This window comes from Equus caballus, chromosome 8 (genome assembly GCF_041296265.1).
Source record: "Equus caballus isolate H_3958 breed thoroughbred chromosome 8, TB-T2T, whole genome shotgun sequence".
Lineage (NCBI taxonomy): Eukaryota > Metazoa > Chordata > Mammalia > Perissodactyla > Equidae > Equus > Equus caballus.
In genome coordinates, this window is record NC_091691.1 from 15226898 (window position 1) to 15240287 (window position 13390).

The 13390-nt window shown below is 45.2% G+C and overlaps 1 long non-coding RNA gene across 2 annotated transcripts; it reads right to left on the minus strand.

Moving 5' to 3' along the window:
* Window positions 1-431: 431 nt before the first annotated feature.
* LOC138915199 (uncharacterized) lies at window positions 432-7663 on the minus strand. Of its 2 annotated transcripts, none has more exons than XR_011420790.1 (3): window positions 5363-7663; window positions 3862-4243; window positions 432-2814 (listed from the first exon to the last, which is right to left on the minus strand). It is a non-coding gene; the product is annotated as an uncharacterized lncRNA (long non-coding RNA). The 2 variants fall into 2 exon arrangements; XR_011420791.1 differs by having other exon boundaries at window positions 3862-4258; window positions 5363-6661.
* Window positions 7664-13390: the final 5727 nt, after the last annotated feature.

A 13390-nucleotide genomic window follows, 5' to 3' on the forward strand; every position in this document is an offset into this window, starting at 1 on the left:
AAGCTTCTGGAAGTCTCATAAATTGTAGGTATTGATCTAGGTGGGCGTTATTTTAATTTACAGCCATTCATTAAGGTGTACGTTTATGTTTTCTGCAGCCTTCTGCATATTGCATGATCCAGTTGAAGAAAATATATCATTCTGTCAATGCAGATCATACCAGGAAGCACAAACTGTGCTAAGTGAGCAGTTGGGGTATCTCCATCTGCACAGCACTAGGAGGTGTGGGACACTATTCCATCCACGTGACCCACAGGGGAAGCCCAGGAGGTGGGCCCTGGTCCCAACCAGACAAGTGGTGGCACCAGGACTGGAGGAGGCCCTGTGTGACAAGCATGGTGCTGGCAACCATAGCTCTGACCTAGTGTCCCTGGACCAACAGCGGGTATCTCTGAGGAGCTTGGAATCCAGTGCATTCTAGAGCCATGGACTGAGATGCCAAGCTTTATTGGGGGGTAGGGGGTGGGGGGACTCAGAATTGTCCTAATTCTTGGGACCTTCTAAGAAGGAAGTGTGTTTGATAACCATGGCAGAGAAGAGGATTCCCAGTTACCCCAGGCATTTTGTGGGTTCCTAGGCAAGAGCTCCTCAAGGGCTGGGTGGCCAGAGCATTCCAAGGATGTCAGAGGCCTGTAGACAGGAAATGCCCAAAGGCAGAGGTGAGGGGACAGTGGCCTCCAACAGAGGTCAACAACCTGGAGAGAAGCCAGAGAAGCAGCAGAACCCACAGAAGGTGGCCTGAGGTTCCCAGCATCAGCTTTCTCATGTGTCCCCAAAAGCTCACACCCAATGTAAACACGTGGCAAAACACACACACACTCACTCACAGAGCAACGACAAAACAAAAACCATTAGCCAGCAGCAACGGGAGCCAAGCAACAGACAGTAAAGACCCTGGACCTGGCCAGTGTTGTTCCTCCCCTGAGTCTGTGGCAGGCCTCATGAAGGGAGCAGGAGAGAACTCAGTGCCCACAGCACTAGATCAGCAGAAGAGCTAGAGTGGCCAATTTGGAAGGAAAGAAAGATTAGGAGAACAGCTCGGGATTAAGACAGCTCTCAGGAAATCCCAAACAGGACACAGCCCATGCACCAGGACTCGGGGTCACATATGACACAGTCAGACCCTCAAAGTTGGAAAAATGATGGGGATGACAAACGTTGAAGTACGATTCAGCAACCTTACCCTGAGGAAGCACCTCCATTTTGGGGCTATCTGTGGCACAGCGCATGAAACATCGTTCCCTGCCGCCCTGGCATAGCCTTATAGCCTTACACAGTCCACTCCCAGTCTCTAGGACCCCCTCCCCCAGTCCCTGGGGTCCTCTGCAAAGAAGTTGCTCTCAAATTCAGGCAACCATCCTGGACTCCATCCCTGTGGCTCAGGAAGTCATAGGGTCTGTGACCAACGGGAGTCTGAACAGCAGCCCCTGGACCTGTCTCATCTGCATAAGACCCGCCCCCTGGCCTGGTGTCATTCACTGCTACTTCCTTCTGACCCACGCACCGCCTCCTGCCCGCACTTTTCCCCTCCCACTCCACCCTCCCGGCCAATGGCAGGACAGGAAACTGAGCAGGAAGTGACGTCATCACCCTCCCGGTTTAGGCCGCGGGGTGCTAGGCCTCATGCCTGGGGATGGCGCTTCATCCGGAGACCACTTTAGAACAAGAGCGCTTGAGGACTAAAACTACCATGGAAGGAATAAGAGCAACAGCAAAAGATTTTCAGGCTCAGGCCAAGGATGTGATTTAGAAATGGGAGCAAGATTTTGAGGGAATAAAAGGAGAAGAAAGATGAACTCAGAAGGTGTGTCTGGTAAGGACAGATATGAGGAACAGGATTTCCAGGGAAGAAACGAGCAGTCATGACGCTCTCACACTCACCAGGGGAGAGGAGTTGGGAACAGTGTCCCGCAGTTTCCTAGGAAAAGGAAGGGGGAGGGGCCCTGCCCCTTTGCGGGAGGAGACCCCACAGAGCCGGCCAAGTGCTCCATGCCTTTGATGGAGGCCGCCGGTCACCAAAACCGCCTAGAACAGCCCTTGCCACGCGATCCAGCGACATGCACTGCAAAACGTCGTACATCTAAGGTGGGTGGGAGAATGACGTCTTTACTTGACTAATTTCTTCAAGAAATATAGCTTTTCCGTCTGAATGTGGGCATATGACAGTCCTGTCACTTTGTCACCAACAGAAATTTCTGATTCTTAGGATATCACACGATGGTAGTGTAGATATCTCCACACAATTCTTGGACCCCAGGTCTTCTGGCGCTGGCGCGGTTAGACAAGGGAGAAGAGCCCAGGCTGCGGCAGCCTGGGGCTAGAGAGACCTGGCAGAGAGGACCAGCGCCCGCCTTTCGTTGGGTAATAGGTGGGCTGGTTCATCTGTCAGATGAAGGGAGGGTGGTCAGGCCCCGCGAGGGACACCGGGTTTTCACTGATCCCAGGTCCTTTTAAGCTATAGTTGTCCTGCACGTTCTCTCTTAACTAGATTCTCTCTTCACCTTGTCCTCAATCTCTCGACTTTAAATCAGACGTGGAAAAATCCTGCCTAAATTCCTAAGGTTCACGTTGGTTACTAAAAGGATTAGGTGGAAAGAATCTGTTTTTTCTTTAAGGGTGAAAACAAGTTGTGGAGTTTCAGAGCCTAGATATCTCACAGAGAACATAAGCTTCCTTCCTGAGGCTGGGTGTTTACAGCTGCTCCTCCTGGAAAGCTGGTGTCAATTCCCTTAAGCCAAATCGCCAGGAACACACTTCTTCGTCAGCAAGTTCGGTCTTTTATTCCTTGCAGCCAGAAAGAACACACCCCACGATCTAAGAAAGAGGGCGTTAGAAGGAACGTATTAGAGGCTTGGGCTTTGGCTGGGTGATGTGGGGAAGGATGGAAGGAGGCAGGGTGTGTTCCATACTGAATACTGTTGTCAGCAGGGGCAATTCAATGACTGGACTAACGAAGTAACAGCCATTTCCTTAGAAAAAGAGGAGGATGTTTGGGATTTTGTAGGTTGCATAGTGACCTTGTCTTTGCCTGTGCCTGGACAAAATTATGAGGTAGCCTTGTTTTGTCTCATTTTATGCAAGTCTGAGAGTAATCTTGTCTGAGGTTGATATTCTGGATGTGAGATGGTTTATTTCCAGCATGAGAACAAAACGGTCAGGCTGTGAGTGTCAGATCAGTTCAGGGCATCAGAGGCTGGTATTTTTCTTTCTCTCTGGAAATCCCTCAAATAAAGAACCAGGAAAGAGAGCACCCTGGTCTCACAAGCTTTAGGTGCAAACCTGACTGGGTAACCGTGTGATGTTGGCTAAGTTTCTTGAATTTTCTGTGGCTCAATTTCTCACTTAAAAATGGGTGAAATGGGAGTTCTTCCCCGCTGCGTTGTCCTAGGTTTAAATGAGATGTGCAGGGAAAGCATTGAGCCCAGTGCCTGGCACAGAGTAAATACTCAGTCCATCTTAGCTCTTCCCAGTCCATCCCCATCTGCATTGTTATTAGCTGCCTTGTTTTTTCAAACAGCTTCAGACCCTTTCAGGGTATGGATGGACCACTATAAATAAGTGTTCTCCAATTGATGGCCATGGACTTCGTTCCAGTGTTTTACAAACAATGCTGCATGGGACATCTGTATATCTATATCTATGTCTGTGTCTATAGCTATCATTGCTTGTGTAAGTATTACTCTAGCATCTGTCTCTGTAAAGGGAAGTGCTGGGTTTAGAAATATATTGGTACATGTATAGTTTTGCTAAATCCTGCCCTACTGCCTTGCAAAGAAGCTTTACCACTTCATATTCCCAATCATTTAAGAGAATATTCCTTTCTCCACCCTCTTGCCAACACTCGGTAGCATCTGTACCTACCGTCTATTTTTGTCAACGATTAAATCCTTCTTGAGAGAGTTCCTCCAATGAGTTTATGCTCATTCGTCTGACTTCACTGACATCCTGGCAAAGCTGAAATCCATATGACTTTTCTCTGTTCTCTTCTACGTTATGACTGCTCTGTTCTCTCAGATAATGTGGGCCAAGAGACGTGCAAACATATCCCTCCTCCTGGGTGGATGCTATTGCCTGTTGGGTTTGCACACTGTCCTGGATTTTGAGGGTGAGGGCCTGGTTCATAGATGAGGTTTGAGGTTGCGTTCCCCTGAGTTCCACTGAGAGAGTCCAGGCTGCAGGGCATTGGGAACTCGCTAACCCTAAGGAGTGAGGTGTCCATGACTGGAATCGAGCAGAAGAAAACCTGGAAAATAGAGACCTGTAAGTTGAAATTTTCGTTAGAAATGGAGTTCCAAAAATAGAACTGTTCTTTATTTCTAGTCCGAATAGGAGGAGAGATTGCATTCAATGTAAACAATGTGTTTGGGGAACTTAATAGAGTGTCTGTTCTATTGCTCTCCTTGAATTGGTTCGCCTGTGCCGGGAACTGGTACTTGCTATAAAACCTTGTCTGGTGAGTTCAGAAGAACAAGGAGCTAAAACATGATCTGACTTAGAAAATAGAGGTAGATGATGGATTCGTAGAGAATGTTATGGGGAGTTAAGTATCGTGGCCTCTTCACTCTTTTAGAGATTTGGTTGGTCCCATTAAAGAGACATTCCTCCAGCGCCTGAAATGCCCTTCATAGTGTCCTTCCTGATACAAGGGTTTGGGAACAGTCATAGGAAGGGGAACACAAGATTTACACGGCACAAGGTTTTTACTGTGGTTCTTTGGTCTTTTTTAGTTTATGGGCATTACCATACGTGTTTTGAAAATTGAAAAATCAACAGAATAGAGACAAGCATCTGAATTAGTTTTCTATTGCTGCCTGTTAACAGATTACAAAGACAGTGGTATAAAACAACACACATTTGTCATCTCACAGTTCTGTAGATCAGAAGTCTGGAAGGACAGGACTGGATCCTCTGCCCACAGAATCGATCGGTGTGTCCTCTCCCTCTGAATAGGTCTGATATTGACCCTGTCGGGGTTCTGACTGTCTCCCATGAGGGCCTGCCCTTGCGATCTCATGCTCCTCTGGGATCCTCTTTATTGACCTGATTTCTCTCCGTCGTGATCTCTTTCCGCTCCCGTAGGCGGCTTAGGAGAAAGCCTAGAACTGTGGAGCCCCAGAACTGACCTCCGCCCTCTCTTTCTCCAAGAGGAGAAGAAAATCACAGAGGTCTTCAGACAGAAATGACCCAGATGAGGGTTGAGATCCCCAGTGATTACAGCAGAGAAAACCTAAAGGACAGTGGAGGCACTCTAGAAGCCCCGACTGCGGAAGCAGGGTCCTCTTTGTGGCCCACGTCAGGTGAGAACCCTTCCTGGAAAGGGGGACACTTCCCACACAAAGGACACCTTGGACAAGGGACTTACCGTGCTCCAGCTGAGTCATTCTTGCTGCCCCTAGAGCTTTTGGAGGTTTCCATCCTAGATTGTTTGTTTAATGGTGGGGCTCTTTCCTTGCATGAGATTGTCCTTGGAATTTTTTTGTGAAATGCAGTTTTTTGGGCCTTAACCACAGACGTTTTCAACAAGCGCCACACTGTCTCCGATGTGGATGTCTTTAGCTATGAAGCTGGTGGCCACGGATTGGAGCCCTGTCTACTGCATGATATCTCATTTAATCATCCACCACCACTCTGGTGGTCAATGCTGCCTTCTCTCTTTCACATTCTACATTCTCCTCCATTATACATGAGGTAAATACACTCAAAGAGGGTAATGCAATCCTCCACACAAACATTCTGGGTCCGTGGTGGAGCTGGTCTTTGACCCTCTGACTGCCTTTCCCAAGGCCGTGCTTCTATTGCTTCAACACAGACCTGGGATAGGGTTTGCCTGCAGATGTGGCTGGGACCAGAAGACATCAGCGAAAGTTAGTTATTCCTGGGAACTCTTGTTTATCCACTTGGCAAGTATTTCCTGAGAGGTTTATCTGGCGGGCTCTTGTGGAGGCCCCGGGGAGATGGGGTGGACAAGGCAGAGAGCACGCCTGCTCTCAGGAAGATGATCTTCTGACACAGGAGCTAGACGTTTCACAGATGCTCCCATAAATACATTTTCTTTTTAAAGATTGGTGCCTGAGCTAACAACTGTTGCCAATCTTTTTTTTCCTCCTTGCTTTTTCTCCCCAAATCTTCCCAGTACATAGTTGCATATTTTAGTCGTGGGTCCTTCTAGTTGTGGCATGCGGGACACTGCCTCAGCATGGCCTGATGAGCGGTGCCATGTCCACACTCAGGTTCCGAACCAGTGAAACCCTGGGCCACCAAAGCAAAGCCGGCAAACTTAACCGCTCGACCACAGGGCTGGCCCCCCTAAGTACAATTCAATGGTCGCTGTGATAAATTGTACTTAATACTGGTGTGTGCTGGTCTCATTGTGCCAACTCGGCTTGAAAACTGACTGAGTATACATGAGAAGACTATAGAACTGTGATAAAAGAATTGTCCCCGACAAGGTCCTTCAGATATTTTTGTTCTAACGGTGGAAATACTGATGTTTGATCCAGTGTCCCTTCAGATTCAGATGTGGGTTCCTGGAGGGTGTGGTAGGTGCTTTTGCACATGGAATCTTGTGGCCGATGCTTGTGTGGTGCCTCTGCCGCCGTCAAGTGGTGAAGGATCCTGGGAAAATCTGCTGTTCTCTCTGGGCCTCAGTTTGCTCATCAGTAAGATAAGGTTGTTATTCAAATTCTCAAAATCCTTTCCTGCTCGGTTTTCTCTAAGTGCATGGAGGAATGAGTTGCGTGTTAAATGTGCCCTGGGAACTGCAGCCAAGAGCCGACCTTGGTCCCTTCTCTGTTTGTCTCCTGTAGGAGCCTGAGCTGAGCTCGCGGGCTGAAAACACAGAACTGAGAGAGCAGATGGAAGAAAGAAAATCAGCAGGTTTGGAGGCTGAGAACAACCCAAAGAATGGTCAGGTACTGGTGGAGCAGGTGGTTGCCAAAGGAGGTGAGAATCAGGCCAAGTTGAGTTCAGAAAAGTCAAGGGAAACTGAGGAATGCGTACAGCATCACCCAGCTCCGCGTGAGCAGGCCTGGGCTGAACAGCGAGGACTGGGAGAGCAACTTACTCCACGGTGAACCTGTGCACCTGCCAAGGAGATCCAAGGATGGATCGGGGTTGGTTTCTCCTTCTGGGAAGCACCAATTCCAAGAAGAGGAGGAAGCGACCATGAGGCTCTGCCCTAGACCCCGCAGCCTCCACCTTGGGGCTGCCCTCACACTGGATGCCCTCGCAGTAAGTGTGGGCTTAGAGGGGTAAATGATGTTTGAGGAAAGGCTGGAGATGTCCGTTCTTACGTTAAACAGCTGTGCCCTAAAGCCAGGAGGGCCATGGCTAGGGAACCCTTGCATCTGAATCGGTGATCCTAATAATGTTCTTCTGTATCTATGTTGAGAAAGGCTTCACACACACTATGTCTTAAGTATTTGTTGAGAGCTTAATTTCCCCTATGCAGTGTTAAGAACTTGGAGTTCAGAAAAGAGTGAGATTTCCCTGAGGAAATCAGAGCAGTGAGAGGAAGAATGCAAGCAGACAGTTTCAATACCCTGTGGTAGCTCTCGTAAACTTGGGTGTCGTGGCAGCCCAGAGGATGGGAGGGGAGGCCGAGGACATCTCTTCCTAATGACAGGGTGAACCATCGAGTGGAAGCCCTGAGGACAGTCCCGTCATCAGCAGAGCTGACCCCAGGTGAGTGTCATAGGGCCTAGAGAGTGTAGGGCAGGCTCCTCTCTAAGGCTGGGCATCTGCTACATCCTGAGAGAGAGCAGAGCATTCCTGACAGGACATTTGGGACAAGAATGTAGCGAGATGATGATTTGCAACCACTTTGATTCGATCAGTGAACGAATGTCACGAGAGCCTCGTCAGGGCTTGACTTGGTGCTGGGAGCCATGAATACAGAGATGAAGAAAATATTCCAGCTTCACAGAGCTCTCAGTCTAGGAACCAGGAAGTCATGAAAAACGTAGTGGTAGTGGGTCATTGCAGGAAGTGGCCAGTGCTGCCTTGGGATGACCTCGCTGGTTGTCCTTCTCCCCTTTCTGTTTCTTCCAGCAGATAGATGACCTTTCCTGGCCCAGTGACCTAGGACCTCAGCCAGATTTCAGCCTCTCGGGATACAAGCAATTAGGCTCCATGTTGGCTCCAAGCAGTCAACACTACCAATGTCACCAGAGAAAACTGCTGATCTCAGTGGTTACTGTCTATGTCCTGGCCAGCTGGAGAAATAAAGAGGCAAGTCTAACTAGGCTTTTTCTTTAATTTTAATTTTCTTCTTTTATGTTTAATGAGGTAACATTGATTTATAACATTCTACAGATTTCAAATACACTTCATTATTATTCGACTTCTGTTTCCATGACATTATTCACCACGAAAAGTCTAGAGAATGTCCTCCAGAGAGTGTCCTGGTGACCAACCGTCATAGTTGAGTGTCCCAAATATTGGCATGGGCCTCCTTCCTGTGTTTCATTTCACAGATCTTGTTTACATAGTAGCCGTATCAAGAGAAAAAACAGAGAGATGGACTCAAAATGACTGAACAATGTGTGATTCGGCAATGAATCTCAAAAACTTTCAAGATCCCACTCAGAAAGTGATGTTTTCGGGAATACAATCCATGCTTGGGGTGTAGTGTCATGTAGCGAGAGAAAATCAATTGCATTTAGCAGCATTTAGCGACTTGTAAAAACAACACCTTCCCCAAATGACCCAAATGATGACTGTATAGACCAAATAACGAAGAGAGCCACTGATTTCCACTGATCTTACAGAAGCAGGAGGTCCTTCATGCGCTCAAACAAGCTGGGAAAACGGCTGGGTCTCTAGGGCCACGAAACAAAACAAATCCCACTGTGGGTGCCGTAAGAAGAGGCAAAACAGATTTTATGGCAGTGGCCGCAAGATGGCAGAGAAAATGGCTTGAGGCTTTTGGAGTCGCAAATGAGTTGGCTCAGAAGAACATGACCTCTTAGAAAAACATGTTTGGCAAAACTTTGGACCCCGTGGACACTAAACGTTTAGCCCGTGATCTGCGGTCATTCTGTATAGAATTCGTTCTGTATTCTCTTGGACCAACAGTCACTTTTATAAAGGAGGTCAGGAAGCTGCACATCAGCACGCACACCTGAAATGGAAATGGTGTATTTTTTCCAAAAAGCCAGAATAATAGAGAAGTTGTTTCTCATTTCCAAATTGGAGTTTTTGACCTAACTGAAGAATTGACTGCCATAGATATTAACTACTCATGATGCTCACAAATATGCTGACTTAAAGAGAGTATGATAACTTTGATAAATAGCAATGGAAAACAACTGCTTTTACTGTTAGCACACTGTCCTGCAGGGATGTCAGTGGAAGTAGTGAGCGACATTACAACACCTGAACGCCCAACAGGAAACAGGTCAAAGAAGGAGGAGACAGTCAGCCAAATGTATGGAATTATGTGTAATGTACACAACTGTGAGTTGGTTGGTAACAAACCAATGGGAGAAGTCTATGTTTATATTGACTCTTGGGTCCTGTCAAATGGGCAGAGCATTGGGAAACAAAACATTGGACTGTACAAAGAAAGTCAGTTTGGACACTGCCTTTAGAAAACGATTAAACAGATATAAAGAAAACACATCTAAAGGTGTTTGTGAGCCATGTTTTAGCCCAGCAAGAATAAGCTTTAGGAGAGATCCATAATGACAAATAGATGCTTTGGTCTTTCAGAGACAAGTCGTCTGACCCACTGGGAATGAGACCTTGTGAGTCATCCGGGTGAGCAGGCTTTACATGACTGGCTGGAAAGCTCAGTGACTGAAGAGAGAACTGAAATATGCTGCACACACCGGTCATGGCCTAATTTGAACGGAAGGTCTTTCACCGTCTTTTGGGGGGAACGAGGCTGGCGCAAAGGGACTACAGATTCTGTTGCAGCCACAGGGCTCCGATCCTTACAGACTGATGGGAGTGGACGCCTACTTCAGAGATGGTACAGGAGGCAGTGTCTAAGCAGGAACTTATGGTATTTGAGGGCTCTATCTTTGCATACCGTTGGAAAGATTCTGGCAGGACAGAATGCTGGAATAGATTATGGCAGACTAAATGAAATAACACGGGCGCAGACTGCCCCCTAAATCTCGGAACTGGCGTCGCAGCTGGATACAAGGACAAACTGGCAGCCTCACCAACCGAATGGTCACTTCTAAGGAAGTCTTGCTGATGAACACACAAAACCTTTCACATTCGTTAGTCCACAACAGCCCTCCTGCAAACACCTCCCGGCCGCAGGACTCAACATGGGTGTTGATTATCTTCTTTGGCCTGATGGTAAAACCTCAATTGATCTGAAGAATTCTTCTGACCTGGCAAATACACAAGTCCCCAAAACTGTGGTCTCTGCCCGATCTGGCTTGATTCTGAAGCATTTGTTTCTAGCAGGATACAAGGTCAATATACAAAAATCCATTTTATGTCTATGTAATTCCAGTGCACAACTGAAATGTAAAAAATAATAGCGTCAAACAAATGAAAGTACAGGACGTTGGTGAAAGAAATTGATGACGACCTAAAACATGAAGACCAATTCCCTGTTCAAGGGTCAGAAGACTCATTATTTTTGAGATGTCAGTTTTCCCCAATTGGGTCTATAGATCCAACCCAAGCCAACTCAAATCTCAGTCAGCATGTTAGGGAGACAGGAATGATGTGATTCTAAATGAATATAAAATGACAAAGATCTAGCGTAGTCAAAACATTTATAAAATAAAAAACAATGTTGGAGGGCCAGCTCTACCTCATTTCAAGAACTATTATAGAGTTATTTTGTTCAAAGCAGTACGGAATTGGTGTAATGATAAGTCAACAGATCGATGGAACAGAACACAGAGTCAAAAAGTAAACTGATACCTATAATGAGACTGATTTTTTACATTTTTATTTCTTTATTTATTTATTTCTTGAGTAAGAGTAGCCCTGAGCTAACATCCGCCACTAACCTTCCTCATTTTGCTGAGAAAGATTGTCCCTGAGCTAAAATCTGTGTCCTTCCTCTGCTTTATATGTGGGATGCCTGCCACAGCGTGGCTTGAGGAGCAGCGAGGAGACCGCCGCCCAGGATCCGAACCAGTGAATCCCATGCCACCTTTGGAGCACACGAACTTAGCTGCTACACCACTGGGCCAGCCCCAGGAGACTGATCTTTGGCAAATGCAAAAAGATACCGCAGTGGGGAAAGATAGTCTTTTCAACAAATGATAAAGAATGATCTTTTTCAAGCTTTTCCAACTAGTGGTTGTTTATATCTACATGAAAAATACTTAAATAAATAAATAGAATCCATGTCTCCCAGGATATCCAAAAATTAACTCAAAATAGATAATAGATCTAAATGTAAACGTTAAAAATGTAAAACTTCAGAAGAAAACAAAGAGGAAAATTTTTGTGACTTTAGGTTAGACAAATGTTTCTTAGATTGATACAAAAAACATAATCAATAAAAGAAAACATTGAGAAATTGAATGTCACAAAAATGGAAAACATTTGCTTTTCAAAAAACACTGGTAAGTGAATGAAAAGTCAAGCCACTGTGAGTTGAAAATATTTGTAACTCACTTATGTGAGAAAGGACTTATACCCAGACTATACAGGAACTCTTAAAACCAAATCATAAAAAGGCAAATCAATTTTAAATTGGGTGGAAGATTTGTATAGTAATTCTGGGAATAGGCAATGTAAGCTATCCATCTTTCATCTACGTTTGTGAAATTGCTTTGATAATTCAAGATGATTTGCGTTTCCATATAAATTTCAGAATCAGCTTGTCAGTGTGCCAACAGACCTGCCGGAATTTGGAATGGGACTGTAATAGATCTGTGGATCCCTTTGGGGAGAATTGACGTCTAAAGCATCTTGAGTTTTCCAATCCACAACAAGTTTCTCTCTCCATTAATTGAGTTCTTTAATTTCTCGAAGTATTGTTCTGTAGTTTTCACTGGACCTTTCTTACACATATTTTGTCTGGTAAGATAATGCAATGAGAGAATTGGTCAAAAGACTTGAGGAAATACTTCTCAACAGAAGATATGTTAATGGCCAAAAAGCAAATGAAAAGTTGCTCAACTCTGTCACCCAGGAAATAAATTCATCCTGCAATGGTTCCCATTCCCCATCCATCAGCATGACTAAAATTAAAGAGACTGGAAATACCACATGTGGTGAGGGTGCAAAGCAACTAGAAATCTCTTGCACTTGTGGGAATGAAAAATGGCACCACCACTTGGAACAGCTGCACCACAGGTAAACACACACCAGTCACGGAAAAGCCGCTCCACTCCTAGGTGTTTACGCAATATGTTCACACAACAATCCGCACACGAATATCCACAATAGCTTTATTCATAATGGCCAAAACCTGGGAACTGCACAGATGTCCATTAACAGACGAATGTATAAATAGACACGATACAGCCGTACAAAGGAATACCCCTTAGCAATAAAAAGGCATGAAGTGTTCATGTGTGGAGTAACGTGGATGGATTTTAAAATCATTATGCTGCATGAAGAAATGCAGACATGAAAGAGTACATGTATGGTTCCATTATATAAAGTCGTTAAAAATGCAAACCCATCTGTAATGACCGTGTTGCCTGGGTCTCGGGTTGAGGGAGTGATGGACTGCAAAGGGGAGCAAGGAAGGTCACGAGCTAATGGAAATGCCCTGTGTCATGACGGTGGCAGTAGTTTCATGAGTGTGTAGTCCGTCAGATGCATTTAATTGTATCCTTTAAAGTGGTGCAGCCTATTGTACCTAAATTATACCTCAGCAGCGTTCATATCATAATCGGTTGTATTTCTCCATTCTAGCCATGAGTTACTGAGAAAATGAAATTCAGTAAAACAGTATAAAGATTACCATCCACAATCATTAAACGCCTTAGAACACGTATAATAAAGACCCCTGAAAACTATTACTGAGAGAAATTAAAGAAGATCTAAGTAAATCGACCCAAATCTATGAAATTCATAGACTGGAAGCTTCAATATTGTTAGAATGACAGACCAACATTGTCCCAATTAATATTGCAGCAGGCATTTTTTGGGTAGATTTTCAAGCTAATTCTAAACTGTATATGGAAGTGAAAGTACCTAGAATAGCCAAGACAACCTTGAAGGAGAATTAAGTTGGAGGACACACTCTACTACATTTCAAAATTCACTTTAAAGCTATAATAATTACAACATTGTAATATTGGTGCAAGTAAACACAACACAAGCAAATCAATGTGAAAGAGTCAAGAGTAAAATATTTACCCACGTACACACACAATTATTTGATTTTTTTTTAATAAAGTCACCAATACGTTTCACTGGGGAAATCAAAGACTTTTCCATAAAAAGCGTTAGAAAA